The sequence below is a fragment of the Nerophis lumbriciformis genome, linkage group LG23 (assembly GCF_033978685.3).
Source record: "Nerophis lumbriciformis linkage group LG23, RoL_Nlum_v2.1, whole genome shotgun sequence".
Taxonomy (NCBI): domain Eukaryota; kingdom Metazoa; phylum Chordata; class Actinopteri; order Syngnathiformes; family Syngnathidae; genus Nerophis; species Nerophis lumbriciformis.
The window spans coordinates 29,444,971-29,470,191 of record NC_084570.2 but is presented as its reverse complement, the minus strand read 5'-3'; positions in this window follow the sequence as shown (position 1 = coordinate 29,470,191).

Below are 25,221 nucleotides of genomic sequence, written 5' to 3'. Positions count from 1 at the left end.
TTTCTTTGCTTAATCTATTCCATAATATATCCGTTAGCGAAGAAAAAAACATAGATTTGCCGCACCTTCGTATAAGCCACAGGGTTTCGAAGCTTGAGAAAAAAGTAGCGGCTTATAATCCGGAAAATACGGTAAATTGTTTTGGAGGCCACATTTCCATAAATCAAAGGACCAGTGTGCCGGACTTCTCCCTTCACTCTTAGTCATATTTTTTATATTCTAGAGAGCCAGCATCCTCTACAGCAGACATCTGATTTTGGTCTGTTTATATTGTTGGAGTTACTGGCGCACTCTGTTTTTAAGGACATTCTGCCAAAAAAATAATCAAAGATCATCTCAATGACACTACTCTAAAATCTGCCGTAAAAATGTGAGTTGAAGTACCTCAGTCTTGTTCACGAGTGAGGGAAAGGTGGATTGTGAGATCGACAGGTGGATCGGTTTGCCGTCTGCAGTGATGCGTACCCTGTATCGGTCCGTCGTGGTGAAAAAGGAGCTTTAGCGGAAGGCAAAGCCCTCGATTTACCGGTCGATCTACGTTCCTACCTTCACTTATGAGCTTTGGGCTATGACCGAAAGGACAAGATCTCGGGTACAAACGGGCCAAATGAGTTTCCTCCGTCAGATGGCGGGGCTCTCCCTTAGAGATAGGTTGAGGAGCTCAGAGTAAAGTGCCTGCCCCTCCACATCGAGAGGAGCCAGATGAGGTAGTTCAATCATGTGGTCAGGATGCCCTCCAACCACCAATAAACACATGATTATATTAGTTTTTACAATGCCCCACTTTTTGTACGTTTTGATTTTCAATGAAAATTTTCTCCAAAGTATTGTTTCGGTTTACACCCACCTGAAGACTCCAGTGAAGCTTTTGCCCCTAACTCCCCACCCCCCCACTCAACACTAACTGCTGATTAATCTGAGGGATTGTACTATCTAGTCCTACGAGCTCAACTGATAAACTGGAGAAATCCAGTGACTGCTGTGAAAGGGCAGCTGACAACTAGGGAAAGACCTTGTGACAGCTTGGAAAGACAGCTGACAGGAGGGAAAGACCCCGACGGGGCTGTCATGGACTAGCTATCCATGATGGCAGGCTCTGTCGCTTAATAAGTAGACAAAGGCCACCCCTCATTGCTACGACACGCCCAAAGAGAAAAATACCCCCAGAGTCTGCGAGAGCGGGGGCGGAAGAAGACTCATCGGCTGAACACCCGGCAAATGACCCTGGATTGAACACGACGACGAAACAGATAATCAGCACAGAACAAGCAACATCAGCTGAAGGACAAGAGCGCCAAGTATGCAGCTGTGGCTGGTCCAAAATAACATCCATCAGAGGCCTTAAAATACATCAAGGGCGGATGAAGTGCTTGAAGAAAACAAAGCCAGGACCTCGCATTGATCTCTATCTTTTGAGAGAAAGGTCAAGTCAGGCGAGTGAAGCTCAGCGGCAGGATTTAACCCACAGTCCACCGAGCATCAATAACCCAGAGGCTGAAAGTAATTCAAGCACTACATCAGAGATTGTGGAACCAAGCCACTTGCAACCTGCTTTGGAGAAGAACATGCAAGGCCACAGACCTCATGTGAAGTGGCCAAAGTCCAGCAGCAAGAAAGAGTGGGGAATAATCGATGCAGACCTGATCAAGATCCTGGACGGAATCAAAGGAACGGTGGAGAAGAAACTGGAGAAGATGGGAGATCTGATCTACTCCTATGGAGCAGAAAGATTCGGAACACACCTGACAGGGAAAAAGGACATGCCATCAACAACCCCTCCAAAGTCCAGAAGGCAAAAGGAAATCGAACGACTGGTCAAAGAGAGAAGGGTTTTGAGAAAGGAATGGAAGAGAGCCTCACTGGAGGAAAGAGTGGGCATTGACCTCCTGCAAACAGACCTGAAGGGACACCTGGGAAGATTGCGGAGAGCTGAAAACCTCAGGACTCGACGCAAGAGGAAGGAAAGGGCGAGAACATCCTTCTACAAGGACCCTTTCAGATTTGTGAAAGGCCTCTTCACAAAGGAAAAGAGTGGATCACTTAAGGTGCCAAAGAGGGAACTGGAAGACCACTTGAAAACCACTCACACAGACAGTCAAAGATTCGAACAGAGAGAGATACCATCAGACATGCCACCAATACCTCAACCAGAACACCAGCTGGACGACAGTCCCCCAAGGTGGAGCGAGGTTGAGGAAGCAGTGAGGAAATCAAGGGCAGCTTCAGCTCCAGGACCAAATGGAGTACCATATCAGCTGTACAAAAATTCACCAAATGTCTTACGCTTTCTGTGGAGGCAGATGAAGGTGATGTGGACGAAGCAAACCATCCCAAAAGTGTGGCGCAGAGCTGGGGGAGTGTTAATCCCAAAGGAAAAAGATGCCTCAAACATCGATCAATTCCGGCAAATCAACCTGGTAAACGTTGAAGGGAAGGTCTTCTTTAGCATCGTTGCTAAAAGGATGACAACGTACCTGAAGCAAAACAGCTTGATTGATACATCCGTGCAGAAAGCTGGAATACCTGGTTTCTCAGGCTGCTTGGAGCATACAAGCATGATATGGCACCAAATCCAATCTGCCAAGAGGGAAGGAAGAGACCTGCACGTCTTATTCCTAGACCTAGCCAATGCTTTTGGATCCGTCCCTCATTCTCTCATCTGGACAGCCTTCAACTTCTTCCACATCCCAAATACCATCACAAACCTGGTGAAAAACTACTTCCGTGATCTGCAATTCTGTGTCAAAACAACAGAATACACAACATCATGGCAATCTCTGGAAGTGGGAATAATGGCTGGATGTACCATCTCCCCTCTAGCCTTCACCATGGCAATGGAAGTGATAATTCGAGCTTCCAAATGGGTTGTGGGTGGAGAACGTCTGAAAGGGGGACAGCGTCTACCTCCCATCCGTGCCTACATGGACGACGTGACCACCTTGACCTCAACCGTTGCATGCACTAAACATCTGCTGGGAAAGCTTCATGCCAACATTACATGGGCACGGATGAAGTTTAAACCCAGCAAGTCCAGGAGCATATCTATCGTCAAGGGGAAACTCATGGACCAGAGGTTCTACATCGAGGATACTCCCATTCCGTTGGTGTCAGAGCTGCCAGTCAAGAGTCTAGGGCGATTATACAACGCAAGTCTCAAAGACTCGGACCAGAGCAATCAGCTGAGGGAAGAAACCATCAAAGGCCTTGTCCGCATTGACAAGACCTTACTTCCTGGCAAGTTGAAACTGTGGTGCCTACAGTTTGGATTGCTCCCCCGTTTGATGTGGCCACTAACGGTCTATGAGATCCCCATGTCCAAAGTCGAGAAGCTGGAGAGAACAGTCAGTGCATACATCAAGAAGTGGCTTGGCCTTCCACGGTGCCTCAGTAACATCGGCCTATATGGTCATGGTGCCCTGGAACTGCCCATCTCTAGCCTCACGGAGGAGTTTAAATGCACCAAGGTGAGGCTGAGCATGACACTGACTGAGTCTCAAGATGAGGTGATCCGAGCGGTTGCTCCCAGACTGACAACCGGGAGGAAATGGATCCCATCTGAGGCCGTGCAACAAGCCAAATCTGCTCTCAGGCATGGAGACATAGTGGGACAAGTGCAGCACGGAAGAGGTGGGTTTGGACTTGAGGCTAGTCGACCCACATGGCACAAGGCGACATCAGCCCAGAGGAGAAAGCTGGTGGTTGATCAGGTTCGACAACAAGAGGAGGCAGACAGATGTGCAACAGCAGTGGCACAGTCCAAACAGGGACAGTGGACTAGCTGGGAAAACCTGGAGCATCGTAAGCTCACATGGAAGGATCTGTGGGAAATGGAAGGGAGCCAAATCAGCTTCATCATCAGAGCCACCTACGATGTTCTTCCCACACCCAAGAACTTAAACCAATGGTTTGGAGAAGATCCTTCTTGTGCACTCTGTCACACCCCTGCAACACTCAATCACATCCTCACCGGCTGTAAAATCAGTTTGTCTCAAGGCCGCTACACCTGGAGGCACAACCAGGTCTTGAGACAACTGGCGATCACTCTGGAGGAAAGGAGAAATAACAACAAGGCCCTCCCTCCCCCAATCCCTAGTCACCCAATCACCACTCAGTTTGTAAGAGCAGGACAACTCCCACCAAAACCATCTGCAAGAGTGGAGGCAACCCTTCTGGACTCTGCCCGGGACTGGAAAATGCAGGTTGACTTGGACCACAAACTCATCTTTCCGCCTGAAATCATTACAACCAGCTTCAGGCCGGACCTGGTCTTGTGGTCAACCTCCCAGAAGATTGTGCTCATTGTTGAACTAACTGTACCATGGGAAGCAGCAGTTGGTGAGGCATATGAGCGCAAACAACTGAGGTATGCGGACATAGCAGCCGAGGCAGAGCAGCGCGGCTGGCGTGCCCGAGTGCTTCCAGTTGAAGTCGGGTGCAGAGGCTTTGTTGCTACGTCCACAACCAAGCTCCTCAAAGGAATGGGATTAAGAGGTCAGGCCTTCCGGCGGGCTGTCAAATCGCTGTCGGATGCGGCTGAACGAGGTAGCAGATGGATATGGTTCAAGAGAAAGGACCCAAACTGGGCTGCTAAATGACATCTAGGGGTAAAGGCAGAGGGGGGCACACCTGGGACGCCAGATGTCGCCGTTGAGCCCTCCGGAGGTGTCGTGGGCCTATCAACGAAACACCAATGAAGGAGGGTGCCCACCTGAAGACCCCAGTGAAGCTTTTGCCCCTAACTCCCCACCCCCCCACTCAACACTAACTGCTGATTAATCTGAGGGATTGTACTATCTAGTCCTACGAGCTCAACTACGGTCCCGGTTAACGTACAGCCAAATTTGGCATGTAAAATGCTTTTGTCCGACCCGTAGGAGGTTACGGGGTAGACCCAGAACACGAGGAGGCACTATGTCTCCCAGCTGGCCTGGGAATGCCTCGGAATCCTACGAGAGAAGCTGTACGAAGTAGCTGGGACGAGAGAAGTCTGGGCTTCTTTGCTTAGGCTGCTGCCCCCACGACCCGACCTCCGTATAAGCGGAAGAAGATGGATGGATAGATGGAAAAATGTGAGTCTGTCACAATTTGTTTGAACTGAACTTGCGGGCCACCAGTTGAAAGCCCAAATAATGAAAGAGAGAGGACCTAAAATGGAACTTTGAGGAGCACCACAAGTATAACTGAAGAAGTTGAACAAATGATTACTGACTGCATCTGAAGTAAACAAGCCACAGCAACAACAGAGATAGATAAATCACAGAAAAAAGGCACTGTCAAAAAGGAGAGGATTTAGAAGGGTCCCTTAAGGAACGCCTCAGTTATGTAATTCACAAGTTTGGTTCCTCGGACCACCAAGCACTGACATGACAGTTCTGTTTCAGGGTTTACAACACTGTTTTATTTTGCAATAGTTCAGTTTCTTCGGTACTTTTCAGCAATTGTCCTTGTCTGGCTGTCTCTGTCTCTCGCTCTCGCTCTCGCTCCAACTCCACCACCTCTCTCCTCCCCGGCTGCTGCCTTTTAACAGAGCGACAGGTGATTAGATAAGCAGCCCCAGGTGGGCCATCTACGCACCTGTCGCTGATCTCGAAGCCGGTCCTGGCACACCCCGCTTCACTGCAGGTTTGCAGACCACGCCCCCCTCCACAGTTTGCTAGCAATTTTCAAATGTCATAGCAAGGATCTGCCAAAGTGTTTACTTTGGTCCAAGTTCCTCTCGGAGCACTCTATTGTTTTTTAGGAATTTGTTGCAAAAAATGTTTTGCACTGAACTCTGCAACCGGTATTTTAGGCCCCCGGGCTTCTGTAGGCTTCGAATTGCTGCAGATTTATCAACGTACTTTTCCTGATGACTTGATGCCTTTGACAAGCGCTGCAGCAACGAGGACAGAGCTGAGCAGCAAACAGAGAGCCAAGTGCCGAACGACTGGACCGGTCTCCTCGAACTAGCGGATCTCTGTAGAGTCACATGACTGTGGAACAAGAGAGCCTGAGAACCACATTCTGTAGACTAATGTGTGAAGACATGCGAGTGGGACACCCTTACTCCCAGTACTGCTCACTGGGATTCTGCACTGGAACTCTTATCTTGCTGGATGAAGGACAACTTGTGTTTTCTTGAGTCCAGTTGGTCACTAAAAGTCCATTGCAATACTCTGGAGAGATAGAGAAAATGAGTCAGCACTTTGCGGGTGTCGCAAATCTCTTACAACGGAATCCAAGTAATAAAAACACCATTTGGTGAGGTGCTGCAGTTGCTGTCGGCCCACTCCATGCAAGTGGACCAAGGCAGAGGAGACTGGAAGGATGCAAACATGTAATAGAGGCTGTAGGCGATGATCACGTTGTAGTAGACGGACACCATCAGGGTCACCAGCACCATGGCAACGCCAACACCTGCAGATAATTGAAGACACGTTTTCACTGAACCACAATTTCCTGTCTAACCCAAAAATTCCCTTGAAGTCGAGTTAGTAAGTTTATGAATACTTTATGAGGGAAGAGAACAGACTTTGGGTATTAGCTTCAGTTCAAATAGTCTTTTATGGTCTACTGCTTCACTGTTTGTTCTGTTTAGTATGAACTGTTTCAACCGTTATTTAACACGGAAGCTCTCAACATGAGCAACTATTTTTAATGACAGTATATTCTTACAGAATAATACAAAACCCAAAACCAGTGAAGTCGGCACGTTGTGTAAATGGTAAATAAAAACAAAATACAATGATTTGCAAATCCTTTTCAACTTATATTTAATTGAATAGACAGCAAAGACAAGATATTTAATATTCGAACTGAGAAACTTCTTTTTTTTTTTTGCAAATAATCATTAACTTAGAATTTAATGGCAGCAACACATTGCAAAAAAGTTGTCACAGGGGCATTTTCACCACTGTGTTACACGGCCTTTGCTTTTAACAACACTCGGTAAACGTTTGGGAACTGAGGAGACCAATTTTTGAAGCTTTTCAGGTGAAATTCCTTCCCATTCTTGCTTGTTCAACAGTCCGGGGTCTCCGTTGTGGTATTTTAGGCTTCATATTGCGCCACACATTTTCAATGGGAGACAGGTCTGGACTACAGGCAGGCCAGTCTAGTACCTGCTCTCTTTTACTATGAAGCCACGCAGTTGTAACACGTGGCTTGGCGCACCAGCGGCGCACGTCTGCCCGAATGCCCGGCCAATAGAATCGGACCATGACCCGATTGAGTGTCTTATCGTAGCCCATGTGGCCAGACATGGGATTAAAATGCGCCGCCTGGAAAATAATTTTCTGGCGGTGTTTTGGCACCAACAACTGGGTGGATTCCTCTCCCGTTTGAGTGCCACGGCTCACTCTGTATAGCCTATCTCTAATAATTGACAAGTGGGGGAATACCTGCGCTTTCCCCGGGCGCACCAGCTGACTGTCGATGCAATCCACCTGGTCCCAGGCCGAGCGCAAAGTATCATCACGGGACTGCTCAAGAGGAAAATCCCCCGTCGGGTGCCAACAGGGGACCGGGGGGGCTTCCCGCGAAGCCCCCGCCGGTTCCTGCTCGGCAGTGCCGGATGAACCCGCGTCACCACTGAGAACGGCGCGGATATTCCCCTGTCCTACCGTCCGTGAACACACCCCCACACATTGTGTCACAAGCTGGTGAAACCCCGGCCAATTTGTCCTTAAAATTATGGGGTGCATCAGGTGCACGCTTACGGCAACCTTAACCCTATGATTTTGTCCCTTATACCAAATCTCTACTGGCACAATAGGGTACGCGTGCACATCCCCATGTATACACCTAATTCGCCCCTGTGTCACATGCCTCAACGCCCCGGGTCAAACCAGGTTCTGGTGGATCATGGACTGTTTGCAGCCCGAATCCACCATGGCCCGGTATGTACTCCCTTGTACCCTTACCGGGACACAATTCGTCTCCCCTGGATCGGGGGAGGGCGTCGGATGGCCGGCAATCCGCGTCACATGTCCCACCTCCATCATGGAGCACTCTCGTCTCACATGACCGGGCTGCCTGCACCTCCAGCACGCCTGCCTTGGTGTTCGAGGTGCCGTCTGCGGGGGAAGCCCCCTCTCAGCAGTGCCGGTACCCTGGAAATAAGGAGCAGAGGAGAGATTATAGAAGTAAGCCGGCTCCTGCACATGCCCCGCCCGCAGGCGGCGCGTGGACCACGCCCCTTCCACACCAGCATTACATGTTATGTAGACCACAAGGAAGTCTTTTACATTTAGAAAAAAAATAATAATAATATGACTCCTTTAATGCGCCCTATAAGCCGGTGAATTTTGTATGAAAAAAGATCAACAATAGACCATTCATTGGCAGTGCGCCTTATAATCCGGTGCGCCCTATGGTCCGGAAAATACGGTACTTAACATTTTTTGTGTAATTGTCATTACAAGCGCTGCAGGGCCCTATTTAAATTGCTAACTGTTTATTATTATTATTTTATCACTTTGGATGCATTTTTGAGGGCCGAGCATGCACAAAAAGTCACCAAACTTTGCAAAAATGTCTGATAGGGATCTGATCAGATATTTCCAAGGTGCCGAAACCAAACTTTAAAAAATTGTCTCTCTGGCGCCCCGTTTAAAGTTGGAAAATTGAGCCCTTTTGGCCCATATTAATGTATCGTCACAAAAATCTCAGGAGACATCAGTCGTGACAGGACACACGTAAAAGTCTCAAGCACCCATTTCTGAAAACAAACAGGAAGTCGGCAATCTTTGTTTTCCGTCGACTATTTTACGGTCAAAAACAGGGATCGAACTTTAACAAACTACTCTTAGTTTATGTTGTATTTTGTTTATTACTACAGTAGAATATCTATTTTACTAATGTAGGAGAGATAGCTGCTTTATTAAACTCCGCCGGGAAATTCAGCTTTTCAGCATAATTCCGTTCAAGATTAGTCAAACATTGTTGGGGGAGGCAGAACAGGAACGCTGACGGGGCTGCCAATCACAGAGCCCCTAAAAAGGGTTAGGGTTTGTGGTCCATCCATTCATTTCAATCCACTTGTCCCTCTTGGGGACGCAGGGGTGCTGGAGCCTATCCCAGCTGCACACCGGCAGAAAACGGGGTACACCCTGGACATGTTGCCTCCTCTTGAGGGCCAACACAGATAGATATAACATTCAAGTTATTTTTAAAACAAATGATTTTTTTCTGATACCCCAGCCGGGCTTTGGCTCTCTTAAGACCTCATTCTTGTGTTTGTATTCTCATGTTTTTTTTTATTTTATTTTTTTAATAATACATTTTATATTACATTATTGTTTCTTTTGTTAATATCAGAGTCTGTTCTGAAAAAAGGTCATCCCTAGAAGTACACAGTTTATGGATAGGGACCCCAGTTAAAATATACATCATATAATATACAATATACAGTACAATACAATTCATTTCAAACTGGTATGACATTTACAATTTCATACCAACCTACCAACAGGTTGACATTTATAGAGAAGGAATCTTTAAATCCACTAAATCAGTCTCGATATCCTCCATCCATCCATTTTCTACCGCTTAATCCCTTCGGGGTCGCGGGGGGCGCTGGAGCCTATCTCAGCTACAATCGGGCGGAAGGCGGGGTACACCCTGGACAAGTCGCCACCTCATCACAGGGCCAACACAGATAGACAGACAACATTCACACTCACATTCACACACTAGGGCCAATTTAGTGTTGCCAATCAACCTATCCCCAGGTGCATGTCTTTGGAGGTGGGAGGAAGCCGGAGTACCCGGAGGGAACCCACGCAGTCACGGGGAGAACATGCAAACTCCACACAGAAAGATCCCGAGCCTGGGATTGAACCCACGACTGCTCAGGATCTTCGTATTGTGAGGCAGACGCACTAACCCCTCTTCCACCGTGCTGCCCGTCTCGATATCCTATTATTCAAATTTGATTAAAAGTTGCATCTTGAAGATCTGCGATGATCTCATGATACATACAGAGGTCAAGACCAAAATGATGCAACTAATGTGAATTCCTCAGCCACGAGGGGTGTGCTAAATATACTAAGCATAACGTCGCAATAAATTTAGCTTAAAACACTTTTAAATATGTTTAAAGAGTGTGATTTTTTTTAATAAAGCTATCAATTTCATCCCAGATCATCGGGCCTCTCCAGGCTATACTAAAACTTGTAGACTTTAGACCATTTTTCCCTCTTAATTAAGGTTTACTTCTGGTGTTACATCCATGAGAAGGAGTGGTCACTGGCAGAGTCTAGAATTTAATCCATCTACCACCTAATACAAGCACGGTGGAATCTGTTGCACTCAGTAAGCTTCAGGAGATTGTATCCATAAAAAAAGAGGATCTGAGGGAGCATTAAAGTTTGCCTGTATGACTTTCTTCTGAAGAATCTCCAGTTTTTGAAGATAACTGGGATACGTGTCACACCATACGACATTGCAACAGTTTATATGTGGTTCATATATAGTCCAATATGAATTAGGAGAGCGTTAAGAGGAAGAAAGTGCATAAATTTTGGGAGTAGACCGACATATTTAGATAATTTATTCATTAAATATTCAATATGGCTTTTGAAATTTATGAATCCAACTATGTATGTATCATCCGAGAAATGTAGTGCTCTCAACTCTCTCAATTGTTCTGAACTAAACAAAGTTGATACGAATCAACTGTTTTTTGCTATTCTTTTATCCAAATGAGAATCAACAAAGAACAGAATTGAAAGTGGAACCAGAATCGGAAAAATCCTATCAATTTCCATATCTTCATGCGACCAAAATGAGAACGGGAGTCTGATTATGGACTGAATGAAGTCTTGCATCTCACTTTCATTGACAGTTTTCATTCAAATTGAACCTCTGCTCTTAAAGCTCACCTGTCAGTATTACATGAACACAAATAAGCTATCATTTATTGCAGAGTTGCCACATAAACACATCTACTGTGTGGTGGGAGTGAAGTCATACCTGATAAACCACAGCAGGCTTAGACCCAATCAGATCCTTCACCTTGTTCCAGATGTGTTTCCTCATGTCCCCGAAGTTTATCTTTTCAGTCCGTATTGGTAGAAAATACTCAGACAAGTTCTTCCACCAATCGTAAGGACCCACCTGACCCTCACTAAATACCTGTATATGTGTGTGTGTGTGTGTGTGTATGTGTGTGTGTGTGTGTGTGTGTGTGTGTGTGTGTGTGTGTGTGTGTGTGTGTGTGTGTGTTCTGGCAATGCTTATTTATTGGGGACATCACTCTGTTTACAAAGTCACTTTAGGGGACCTTTGACGTTATGGGGACAAAAAAACAGGTCCCCTAAAAGGAAACCTTTTTAAATTATTGTCAGATCCATTCTGAAGATGCCTAAGTGATTTTTAAGCTTTTTTTTTTTTTTTTTTTTCATAAAACATGTTTACTGGTTAGTTTGAGTGTGATACATGTGCACAGCAGCCCCTTAACCGGGCTGCAGCTGGTACTGCACTAGAGATGCGCGGTTTGCGGACACAACCGCAGAGTCCGCAGATAATCCGCGGGTCGGGCGGGTGAAATTAAAAAAAATTAGATTTTAAATACATTCAGGCGGGTGGCGGTTAAACCAATTCGGAAATATATATACATAGTTAAATGTTGTTACCCACATACGAAAAACGAGCAGCACTCTTTGAAACAGGCAATTATTTATCAGGCACTGCACTGCAGCACACCACCACACAACACAACAGAAGAAGAAAAAGATGGCAACGCCGGCAGCAAACGTGGTACGCGACAAACTAAAAAAGGGAATACTAAAGACCAGGGGAAAAAAAGGCCAGAAAAGTTCAGCGTGGATTAGTTTTTATGAGGTTGTAAATCAGGATGATAGTAATGCTGGCTACGTGATTTGCAAGAGCTGCGACGCTGTTTATGTCTACGACAGTCACAAAACCGGGACATCTAACATGGTGCATCACATTTGTGCAAAACCCCGAAACTCCACAAACACCCTGAGCATGAGCAGTTTCGTCCGCCGTGATCCCAGAAGAGTGCCACAGGATGTTAAAACAAGGCTTACAGATGCACGTGTGGACCTGTGCACTAATGATATGCGCCCGTTTGATATAGTATATATATATATATATACATATATATATATATTAGATGTGTATGTAACCAAACAGGAAATAGGTGTCAGACTATGTGTGGAATTTAACTGGAGGGTTTTACCGTAAGTGTTGGAGGTGCGTGTTGAGAGGAGCGGTGCTGTCAGACAAGGGCGAGGCAGGCAGGGTTTGTCCAGGGGCGGAAGCGTGGTCGGGAGGCAGGAGGAGGATCTCTGGTGGCGGTTGTTTAAGTAGTCGTCCCTCTCATCAGTGCCGGGTGTGTTGATTGAAGATGGAACGCAGCTGCCTGCAGCAGATTGAGTGACACGCGCGCGAGCGCGCTTGGAGGTGCGCTCAGCGCGGCTCCCAGATGATTGCGCACTGGTGTGCGTCTGGGCCGTGACAGCGTGGCACGCATTGAATGTCTCTGCTATATTGGATCAGTCTCCTTTCTTTAACAGGCAAAAGCTTTATAACCTCACTAATGCCTTGCATCGTCTATATTAGATATATAACAACGGGCGGTTGCGGGCGGGTGTGGTTTTGATAAAATGTTGGTTCGGGTGGATGGCGGATGGTTGACGACTTTTGTGATGCGGTTGCGGATGGAACAATTGCCTATCCGCGCATCTGTATACTGCACTGACTGGTCCTTCATGGATGACTTTAAAAATTAACACCTGGCGCGCCACACAGAGACAGCGTGAGCGCAGTACAGGAAGGAGTTCTACATTTTGGACGTCGAGACACGGAAACAAGTCGTTTAAACTAAAACGTAACAACATATTTCTTATAAATGGAGGTTATTGACTATCATTTGTAGAATATTAATGTGTTAATGACCAAGTTAAGCCAAAAAATTAGCAGCGAAGCGAACCTTTTCCAACAGGTGCATTTAATTAAGAACATGAGCCTTGCTCAAAAAAAAGCTTGTGAATCACTTTGTTTTTTTGTTTTTTTTTGGCATTTGGACTGGTTTATAGTCAAAGTAGCTCTAATTTAATGCTAATTTGTTTTCTATAAGGACTTTTAAGAAGTTATATGTATAGTTATGATGGACATTGGAGATTAAGTACATTTTAAAAACCTCACATTGAATTTGTTTCACACATTTTAGATGAAAGACATATGTACATAGACCACATGGACATGGGACATAAACAGCATAACACCTGACGTCACTGGAACAGAGAAATACTGCTCAAGTCAGGAAACGATTGACAATGTAGTTGTTCACCCTCCCATTACAAAACATGGAAAAAGAGTTTACAACAAAATACATTATTGCTTGTATTGCTGTAAGCCTTATGCCGAGCTGGCACGACATCTAAAAAGTGCACACAAAAACAAATTGGAAGTAGCCACAGCTCTTAGCTTTCCAGCGAGTTCCATGGAGAGAAGGAAACAGCTAGAGAATATTCGTAATGAAGAGAACTACGCTCACAATACTGCTATTATGGAGTCAGGGAAGAGTGAACTAGTGCCATTCAAACGACCACCTAAAGAAGCTAAATGAAATGATTTCATGCACTGTGCACATTGCCAAGGACTGTTTACCAGAAAGGTACTGTGGAGACACATGCGAAGTTGACGCCTCAAACCTTCATCAGTCACCCGAAAACCAGGAAAGAACCGTGTCCAGTCTCTCTGCAATATACTGGGCCTGTATCTTCAAGTGTATCCAAACAACTGTGGGGAGTAATAAGTGTCATGATTCCTGATCCAATCACAGAAATAATAAAAACTGACCATGCCATCAGAGATGTTGGGCAGCACCTGTTGAACAAAAGTGGTATGCCAGCAAAAAATCAACAATGTGTCAGAGAGAAGATGTGGTAATTAGGAAGACTGGTTTATAATGCCAGGAGAGTAACTACCTTGAAAAAAATTGAGGATTTTGTGAATCCTAAGAACTACTTGGAGATGGTCAAAGCTGTCAAATGTATGGCTATGATAGTGACACTAACAAATTCTGCATTCCATCACTGGCAACTAAACTTGGGAATTCCCTGGTTATAGTCAGCAAACTTTTGAAAGCACAAGGTTTGATAAACAACAATGAAGATTTGGTCAGGAATGCCACTCAGTTCCAAGATGTCCATTGTGAGAAGTGGAACGAGTTGATCTCTGCAACAGCCCTTAGGAATATAGCCGAAAAAAAGTGGAATGTACCACAACTTATGGCCTTCACTGAGGATGTTCAAAAAATGCATCCGTTTCTCAGTCAAATGCATGATGAGTGCAGCAGTGCGCTATCTGAAAATTCTTCCACAAAGGCCTGGTCAGACCTGACAAAAGTATGTTTGACACAGATCATCCATTTTAACAGACGAAGAGAAGGAGAGGTAGCAGCCATGCCCCTGTTGGCTTTTTTGTCAAGAGACACAACTGATCCTCCTGAAGATGTTGATTGGGCTCTGTCTGAAGTGGAAAAAAAACTCTGCAGACATTTTTCAAGGATTGTCATCAGGGAAAATGAGGCAGACCTGTTCATATTCTCTTGACTTCAAAAATGGTGTGTGCATTAGAACTTCTCATTAAGTACAGGGAAACTTGTGGGGTTGTCAAAGACAACACTTACCTGTTTGCAAGACCCACAGCGATGACACATTTTTGTGGTTCTGACTGCATACGAGACTATGCTAAAGCATGTCATGCAAAGTGTCCTGTTTCCCTTACATCCACGAAACTACGAAAACATGCTGCCACCCTTTCAACTGTGCTAAACATGACAGACACAGAGATGGACCAGCTGGCCAACTTTCTTGGCCATGATATTAGAATTCATCGTGAGTTATATAGACTTCCGGAAAAGACATTGCAGCTGGCAAAAATCAGCAAAGTTTTGATGGCACTGGAGCAAGGTTGATTATCTGAGTTCCATGGAAAGAACTTGGACGAAATCACAATTGGTCTAAATGGTATGTTGTCATCTTTGTTGTTTGTTTGGTTTGAACTCAATTATAAGCTTAACATGTTATGTGTACCACAGAATCCATCCATCCATCCATCCATCTTCTTCCGCTTATCCGAGGTCGGGTCGCGGGGGCAGCAGCTTAAGCAGGGAAGCCCAGACTTTCCTCTCCCCAGCCACTTCGTCCAGCTCCTCCCGGGGGATCCCGAGGCGTTCCCAGGCCAGCCGGGAGAGATAGTCTTCCCAGCGTGTCCTGGGTCTTCCCCGTGGCCTCCTACCGGTCGGACGTGCCCGAAAAACACCTTCCTAGGGCGGCGTTCGGGTGGCATCCTGACCAGATGCCCAAACCACCTCATCTGGCTCCTCTCCATGTGGAGGAGCAGCGGCTTTACTTTGAGCTCCCCCCGAATGACAGAGCTTCTCACCCTATCTCTAAGGGAGAGCCCCGCCACTCGGCGGAGGAAACTCATTTCGGCCGCTTGTACCCGTGATCTTGTCCTTTCGGTCATGACCCAAAGCTCATGACCATAGGTGAGGATGGAAACGTAGATCGACCGGTAAATCGAGAGCTTTGCCTTCCGGCTCAGCTCCTTCTTCACTACAACGGATCGATACAGTGTCCGCATTACTGAAGACGCCGCACCGATCCGCCTGTCGATCTCACGATCCACTCTTCCCCCACTCGTGAACAAGACTCCGAGGTACTTGAACTCCTCCACTTGGGGCAAGATCTCCTCCCCAACACGGAGATGACACTCCACCCTTTTCCGGGCGAGAACCATGGACTCGGACTTGGAGGTGCTGATTCCCATCCCAGTCGCTTCACACTCGGCTGCGAACCGATCCAGTGAGAGCTGAAGATCTTGGCCGGAGGAAGCCATCAGGACCACATCATCTGCAAATAGCAGAGACCTAATCCTGCAGCCACCAAACCAGATACCCTCAACGCCCTGACTGTGCCTAGAAATTCTGTCCATAAAGGTTATGAACAGAATCGGTGACAAAGGGCAGCCTTGGCGGAGTCCAACCCTCACTGGAAACGTGTCCGACTTACTGCCGGCAATGCGGACCAAGCTCTGACACTGATTATACAGGGAGCGAACTGCCACTATAAGACAGTCCGTTACCCCATACTCTCTGAGCACTCCCCACAGGACTTCCCGGGGTACACGGTCGAATGCCTTCTCCAAGTCCACAAAGCACATGTAGACTGGTTGGGTAAACTCCCATGCACCCTCAAGGACCCTGCCGAGAGTATAGAGCTGGTCCACAGTTCCACGACCAGGACGAAAACCACACTGTTCCTCCTGAATCCGAGGTTCGACTATCCGGTGTAGCATCCTCTCCAGTACACCTGAATAGACTTTACCGGGAAGGCTGAGGAGTGTGATCCCACGATAGTTGGAACACACCCTCCGGTTCCCCTTCTTAAAGAGAGGAACCACCACCCCGGTCTGCCAATCCAGAGGTACCGCCCCCGATGTCCACGCGATGTTGCAGAGTCTTGTCAACCAAGACAGCCCCACAACATCCAGAGCCTTAAGGAACTCCGGGCGGATCTCATCCACCCCCGGGGCCTTGCCACCGAGGAGCTTTTTAACTACCTCGGCAACCTCAGCCCCAGAAATAGGAGAGCCCACCTCAGATTCCACAGGCCCTGCTTCATAGGAAGACGTGCTGGTAGGATTGAGGAGGTCTTCGAAGTATTCTCTCCACCGATCCACAACATCCGCAGTCGAGGTCAGCAGAACACCATCCCCACCATACACGGTGTTGACACTGCACTGCTTCCCCTTCCTGAGGCGGCGGATGGTGGTCCAGAATTGCTTCGAAGCCGTCCGGAAGTCGTTTTCCATGGCTTCCCCGAACTCCTCCCATGTCCGAGTTTTTGCCTCTGCGACCGCTGAAGTCGCAGACCGCTTGGCCTGTCGGTACCTGTCCGCTGCCTCAGGAGTCCTTTGAGCCAAAAGAACCCGATAGGACTCCTTCTTCAGCTTGACGGCATCCCTCACCGCCGGTGTCCACCAACGGGTTCTAGGATTACCGCCACGACAAGCACCAACTACCTTGCGGCCACAGCTCCAATCAGCCGCCTCGACAATACAGGCGCGGAACATGGTCCATTCGGACTCAATGTCCAGCACCTCCCTCGTGACATGTTCAAAGTCGTTCCGGAGGTGGGAATTGAAACTCTCTCTGACAGGAGACTCTGCCAGACGTTCCCAGCAAACCCTCACAATGCGTTTGGGCCTGCCAGGTCTGTCCGGCATCCTCCCCCACCATCGCAGCCAACTCACCACCAGGTGGTGATCGGTAGAAAGCTCCGCCCCTCTCTTCACCCGAGTGTCCAAAACATGAGGCCGCAAATCCGATGACACAACTACAAAGTCGATCATGGAACTGCTGCCTAGGGTGTCCTGGTGCCCAGTGCACATATGGACACCCTTATGTTTGAACATGGTGTTCGTTATGGACAATCTGTGTCGGGCACAAAAGTCCAAAAACAAAACACCGCTCGGGTTCAGATCCGGGCAGCCATTCTTCCCAATCACGCCTCTCCAGGTTTCACTGTCGCTGCCAACATGAGCATTGAAGTCCCCCAGTAGCACGAGGGAATCACCCGGGGGAGCACTCTCAAGTACTCCCTCGAGTGAATCCAAAAAGGGTGGGTACTCTGAACTGCGGTTTGGCGTGCAAGCGCAAACCACAGTCAGGACCCGTTCCCCCACCCGGAGGCGGAGGGAAGTTACCCTCTCGTCCACCGGGTTGAACTCCAACATACAGTCTCTGAGCCGGGGGGAAACAAGAATTGCCACCCCAGCCCGTCGCCTCTCACTGCCGGCAACGCCAGAGTGGAAGAGAGTCCAGCCCCTCTCGAGAGAACTGGTTCCAGAGCCCTTGCTGTGCGTCGAAGTGAGTCCAACTATATCTAGCCGGAACTTCTCCACTTCGCGCACTAGCTCAGGCTCCTTCCCCCCCAGCGAGGTGACGTTCCACGTCCCAAGAGCTAGCTTCTGTAGCCGAGGATCGGACCGCCAAGTGCCCTGCCTTCGGCTGCCGCCCAGCTCACATCGCACCCGACCTCTATGACCCCTGCTATGGGTGGTGAGCCCATTGGAGGGGGGACCCACGTTGCCTCTTCGGGCTGTGCCCGGCCGGGCCCCATGGGGACAGGCCCGGCCACCAGGCGCTCGCCATCGTGCCCCACCTCCGGGCCTGGCTCCAGAGGGGGGCCCCGGTGACCCGCGTCCGGGCGAGGGAAATCTGGGTCCTTGTTTTTTATTATATTTTTTTATTATATTTTTATTATTTTATTAGTACCACAGAATGTCTTGTGCAAACTGAAGAGGAAGATATCACCAGAGAGGAAGGACACTATCCATGTCCTGACAATGGTAAGTTAATAGTCATTTTTCTGGTTTATTAAAGGTGTCCTATGGTAAACATGACACTGAATGTTTATTACATTTAAACCACAACAGAGGTGGCCTTACCAACCCCTGATGATGAACACATCCCGCCACCCAAGAGACTGAAACCACCTTTAAAAGATATGGATGCATCATCACGACATTGTGCAGTGAGACATTCTTTCAATGGTATGTTGTCATCTTTGTTGTTTCCTTTGTCTATAATTTTTTTCCATCATTGTGTTTGGTTTGAACTCAATTATAAGTTTAAGAAATTGAAAGAGTAAATAAAACCAAATTTCTAGGTATGAAGATTGATGATAAATTGAACTGGAAATATTTTGTATGGTCACTTGCAGGTAAAGCTGCACAGAAAAGGGGACCCTGGACACAGAAAGAGGTGAAGGCTGTCGAGAAGCACATGAAGCGATTCATCCCTTCTGGTATTGTACCAGGAAAGAGTGACTGTTTAAAATGTTTGAGGGACGAACCGGAAGCTCTCCAAAACCGGAAATGGCAAGCATTGAAGTTCTATGTGTACAACTGCATTACGGCCTACAAAAGGAGATTGCAGCTAAAATAGTAGATTACGAGATAATCAGCAAGACTGGTGAAGTAGAACAGTTTTTTTGCCAGCCAAACATTGCACACACACCTTCTTCCTTGGCTAGAATGCGGTCAAGGGCTATGCGGTTCTGGACAGCCATAAGGGAGGTTGGGGCAAGTTGTTCAGCAAGTCCCTCAACAGCGTCACGAGTCAGGTTGGTCAGTCTCAACAGATTATAAAAAACATAGTTAATGTATTCTACATTTTAGTAGCAGTCACAGGGAAAATAGCACTAATGATAGGAAGGTTCTTGGCACCTGCACAGGATTCACACCACAATTTGTGCTCCCCACAATAACAAAATAAGTCAGTCCGTGCCCAAGGACCTATTTTTTGAGCCATCTAACAGTCTGGTGCACCAGGAAGGGTCAATGTCACCCAATTTGTTGGGGGACGAAGATGGTCCTGTGAATTGAAAACATGTGTAATTCAGCTTTTGGGCTACAAAAGGAAGAAGTAGGGTGGAATTGTCAACAGGAGGGTACACTCTCGCCAACAAATCGCAACCTGGCGGCGTGGGTTCAGAAAACAAGGAAATAAGACAGTTTGAGCCATTGTATCAGCCAACTTAAAAGGGGCGGGATAAGTGTGGGGAAAGGGACGTCCAGTAGAACAAGCAATACAGTCACCTAGATCTTAGCTCTTGTCCAGGCTAGTCATCCACCTGAGCCACAGGTTGTCTGCGCCCGCTCCTATGGTCAAAGTTACCAGGTCTTCGGTGGTGATGTCGTTAGTATAACAAACATAGAGGTCACGACCACGGTAATTGCTATTACATCCCCTGCAATTAATCACACTGCACAGGTCAAAAAAGTAAGTCTTGCTGTCCCCCTTGACCCAGTCTATTTCAAATCCGCCATATGTTCTAAGACACTTGTCAGTCACTGTCGTCAGGAAGGAGGGACTGAGGCACAAGGACAGTAGAACAAGCCCAAGCACCAGTCCCTCAGGGAATACTACTGGGTGTAACATCCTGTCTTTCGTCTATCAAATCAGGGTAATTTAGGTAACGAAACGGGGATCAACATCAAATTTTTCATTTATTTCAAAGATACAAAAAGCTACGTGGAAAACAAGCAAGAGAAACTAAGAAACAATTAGCATTTGGACTAGTCTCAAGCAATGATATACAATATAGTAGTTGAACAAGTCTGGAAGATCTACACGACGGTAGACGGCAGCTGAACGGAAGGAGATCTCTCTCAGCGTTGTCTTCTGGGACCCTTCTGTGGCAGGTTCCTCAACAGGAGTGCAGAGGGAGAGGTGGTACCAGGTGTCCCCTTTACCAGCTAGTCGAAGGGCGTGGGACGTTGGTTCCACGACCGTGAAGGTACCAGTCCACCTGGGCTCCGTCCACTTGCGCTTGATGACCTTGACCCTGACCCTCTCAGCGGGCGGAAGGGAATCTGGAGTTGCGGGCTGTCATCCTCGAATCTGTACAGAGGAACTGGCACACAATTTCTGCATTTTGTAAAAATACAATTTTGGTCTCACGCTGGTTCCTTCTTCCAAGGGAGCTGCTGGTCCTGGGAAGGGCTGACCTGTATGCAGTTCATAGGGTGAAAAATTCAAATGGCGGAAAAACTGTTTTATTCACGGACATTCGAATGATCATTAACACAATTGGCAACATGTCAATTCAATTCAATTTGGTCTGTGCACAGATTTTAGCCAATTTGTTTTGATGTTCTGGTTCATCTTTTCAACCTTATCTTGGGACTGTGTTCTAGTCAGAGAGGCTTTTCGACCAAGGCTAAGTGAGTATTTATAAAATGGGTGCCGTTGTCTGACCTATTCTTTTTGGGGAAACCATGTCGGGGTATTAGTTTCATTCACAAGCCATTTAATTACTGATTTGGCATCCTCCTTTGAGGTTGGGGTTGCTTCCGGCCAACCACTGTAATTGTCAACACAAGTCAGCAAGTACCTTTTCCCTTGCACCGGATTGATCATATCAATGAAATCAAAAACTCGACGCGCTGAAACTCGACACAATCCACCCTCACCTCCTCCCCCTTCTGTTTCTAAAAAAGGGACTGTGTTAGTAGTACTATCACTTTCAGAAACATCCAAGAAAAAGGGCAGCTGATAGTCAAGCACAGCAAGAGCAGAGGCGGAGGACAGGTCATGTTTGAGGTCAATGAAAGCCTTTTCAGCCTCTGTGGACCACTGGAGGATGGCATTAGTGTAGGGGACCCCTTAGCGATATCAACCCTACATTTTATGCATATTATTCAATATGGTGAAAGCCACAAAATATGCTTAAATATATATATTGACACAAATACTAGAAAACCACTAACCTTATGGCGGATGCTTTTGCGATAGTAATTTCATATTTTACAACACCTAGTGGCCACAATAATTCATTAAGTCAAGCTCATATTGTAGAAAGTTGAATGACGCGGACACGTTTGTTACTGAATACTTTCTATCAGACTTCTGTCTTGGCGACTGTGTATGTAATAAGCAACTATAATTATTTGATATGCTTAAATGTGTTGTTTTAGCTCAGCTGTTGTGTAGCTGCTAGCTCCTTGTAGCCTACAGCAGGGGTGTCCAAAGTGCAGCCCATAGCTATGTGTTTAATAGACAACTGAAACAATTGAAAATGTGGTACTTGCGTGTCGATTCAATCAGCGGCAGCTACGCCCTGTTTCATCATTGGATCTAAGTCTTTGGTTTCGCAAGCGGGACAGAGAGAAAGGGAACAATGTGGGACAGCAGTTGTGTCCATCTTATACCACGCTAGTTGTTGTAAGGATAGTTCACATGAGCAGCCACACCTTGAGTTCCAACATATATAGAAGTCAAAGGCCTCCTAGTATGAGTCGTCTAACTGGTGATCATAACATGTGGCGGGTCGGGTGGTACGGCACACACGGACACAGCTCAGTCAGCCAGGGTTTTCACTGATAGAACAGTTGGAGCAGTCCTTGTCCTTCACTCGTTCCTGGGAGGAGGCGTATCCAGTAGATGTCAGCCATTTTTGGTACTTCAGGCTGTGGTATGAGCTCATGCTCATGGTGTCATGTCTGTGTGATCATGTTTTGTTTCATTCATGTTCGGTTTTGTTTTTGGACCTTTTGTTTTGTTTTGTCACCATAGCAACCCATTAGTCTTCACCTGTCACGTCACGCACCTGTTTCACGTTTTGAGTCACGCACCTGTTTTCGTTAATCATGTCTGTAGTATTTAAGTTCACTGTTTTCAGTTTGTGTTTCTGGCGAAATCCCGCATTCTTACCCCTGTCACACTCTGTCTACCTCTGCGCACTTCATGCCATGTCCACGTAAGTTTTTTCTATTAATGCCACAGTTAGTGTTTTTGTTTAATTGTTCACAGTTTTTTGCCCACGTGCAAGTCTTTTTGTTTCATTAGTCAAGTTTGCACATCCGCCTTGAGCGCGCCTTTTGTTCCTTTGAGTGTTATTATTAAATATGTATTTACCTTCACGCCATGACCAGTCCAGCTTTACTTGCATCTCGGGAAAACAAACACACCATAGTCCACGTCGTGACAGATTTCGCCAGCAACATAGTTTTTCCGCGAGAAAGTTGGACAGTTTGGACGAGGCAACGTGGGAGGTCCTCCGCGCCATGGAAGCCGAGACGCTTCGCTATTCTCCCATGGAGCGCAAGGATCTCATTTGGGGTCCTGGCGGAAAACTGGTGCCGATGAGCTCCGTGTGCCATGACGACGCTAACGCGTCTCCCCAGCCACGGAAGCGCCGCCAAAGGAGAGGGACGTCAGGAAGAGCTTCCGCGAGCCAGCAGCACACGCCGCTCCCACAAGCCCCGCCCCCTCCGGGCGGAAGCAAGCAGCAGTCTGCCCGGCTTCCCCAGGATGACATCACAGCCCAGGATTTTTTTTTCAATACTTTTTCTTTAGATCACCCGCCTCCAGCTAAAAACTCTAATGCCATGTCTTTGATAAAACATTATCAAAACATGTTTTTAGAAATCAGGTCTAATCAGTCCAAGCCACGTCCCAAATTTCATGCCCCGCCCCCCAAGACTCAAGTCCCGCCCCCGTCACAATTTTTTTCTTTTTTTCCGCCCACACAACCCCAGGTGGGGGATAAAGAAAAACATTGTGGCCAATTTAAAGGGGAAGTTTCGGCCCCCCTCCTGTCCTTCCTCCGCCCACCCCTAGAGGGAGTTCCAGACCGCAGGGAGCGCGTCTGGTATCCGCCCCTTGAGCTAGGGCTGGGAATTGCTCAGGTGGGGTGGCTCTGCATCACCATGCCAAGCCACAGCCTCCAGCACGGCCGCCACCACCAGTCTTCCGACCTGCCAAGCCACAGCCTCCAGCACGGCCACCACCACCGGTCTTTCACCATGCCAAACCGCAACCCCCAGCTAGGCCACCTCCACCTGCACCAAGGCTAGCACCAGTAGCTGCACCACGGCTAGCGCCAAGGCTAGCACCAGAGCCAAGGCTAGCCCCTGTCGCAGCACCACGGCTAGCACCTGTCGCAGCACCACGGCTAGCACCTGTCGCTGCACCACGGCTAGCACCTGTCGCAGCTCCACGGCTAGCACCTGTCGCCGCACCAAGGCTAGCACCAGCTCCATGCCAAGACCAAGACCCTCCACGCCAAGACCAAGACCAAGACCCTCCACGCCAAGTCCAAGACCAAGACCCTCCACGCCAAGTCCAAGACCAAGACCCTCCACGCCAAGGCCAAGACCAAGACCCTCTACGCCAAGACCAAGACCAAGACCCTCCACGCCAAGACCAAGACCAAGACCCTCCACGCCAAGACCAAGAACCTCCACGCCAAGACCAAGACCCACCACGCCAAGCTCCGGTACCAGCTCTACGACGCCAAGTGCCGCCAGTCCCAGCTCCATGACGCCAAGTGCCGCCAGTCGCAGCTCAACGACGCCAAGTGCCGCCAGTCGCAGCTCAACGACGCCAAGTGCCGCCAGTCGCAGCTCAACGACGCCAACTGCCGCCAGTCGCAGCTCAACGACGCCAAGTGCCACCAGTCGCAGCTCAACAACGCCAAGTGCCGCCAGTCGCAGCTCAAGACCCGCCATGCCAAGACCAAGACCAAGACCCGCCATGCCAAGACCAAGACCAAGACCTGCCATGGCAAGACCAAGACCAAGACTCGCCATGCCAAGACCAAGACTCGCCATGTCAAGACCAAGAACAAGACCCGCCATGCCAAGACCAAGACCCGCCATGCCAAGACCAAGACCCGCCATGCCAAGACCAAGACCAAGACCAAGACCCGCCATGCCAAGACCAAGACCCGCCATGCCAAGACCTAGACCAAGACCAAGACCCACGCCTAGACCAAGACCAAGACCCACACCTAGACCAAGACCCACGCCGAGCTTCGCCGCCGGACGCGCCACGCCAAGCTTCGCCGCAGGACGCGCCACGCCGAGCTTCGCCGAGCTTCGCCGCCTGAATTACCACGCCGAGCTGCCACGCCTGCCAAGTTGACGACGCGCCTGTCTCCTCGTCGGCCACGGATATGGCTGCTACCTGGTCGCCCGCCACGCCAAGTGTGCCCACCTCCCAGTCGGCCACGGATGTGGCCCGTCCCGGGTCGCCCCCCTCGCCTGCTGCAGCGGCGTTCCACTCGCCGCCGCCACATGACTATGCCTCGGTGGATTCGGGGCCACTAGGCCAGCGACCCACCGCCATGTCCCCCTCCCACCCTCCCATGACTCTTGTTAATTTTTTCTTTTTGGACATCTGGGATCTGTCCGTAAGGGGGGATTCTGTCATGTCTGTGTGATCATGTTTTGTTTCATTCATGTTCGGTTTTGTTTTTGGACCTTTTGTTTTGTTTTGTCACCATAGCAACCCATTAGTCTTCACCTGTCACGTCACGCACCTGTTTCACGTTTTGAGTCACGCACCTGTTTTCGTTAATCATGTCTGTAGTATTTAAGTTCACTGTTTTCAGTTTGTCTTTCTGGCGAAATCCCGCATTCTTACCCCTGTCACACTCTGTCTACCTCTGCGCACTTCATGCCATGTCCACGTAAGTTTTTTCTATTAATGCCACAGTTAGTGTTTTTGTTTAATTGTTCACAGTTTTTTGCCCACGTGCAAGTCTTTTTGTTTCATTAGTCAAGTTTGCACATCCGCCTTGAGCGCGCCTTTTGTTCCTTTGAGTGTTATTATTAAATATGTATTTACCTTCACGCCATGACCAGTCCAGCTTTACTTGCATCTCGGGAAAACAAACACACCATAGTCCACGT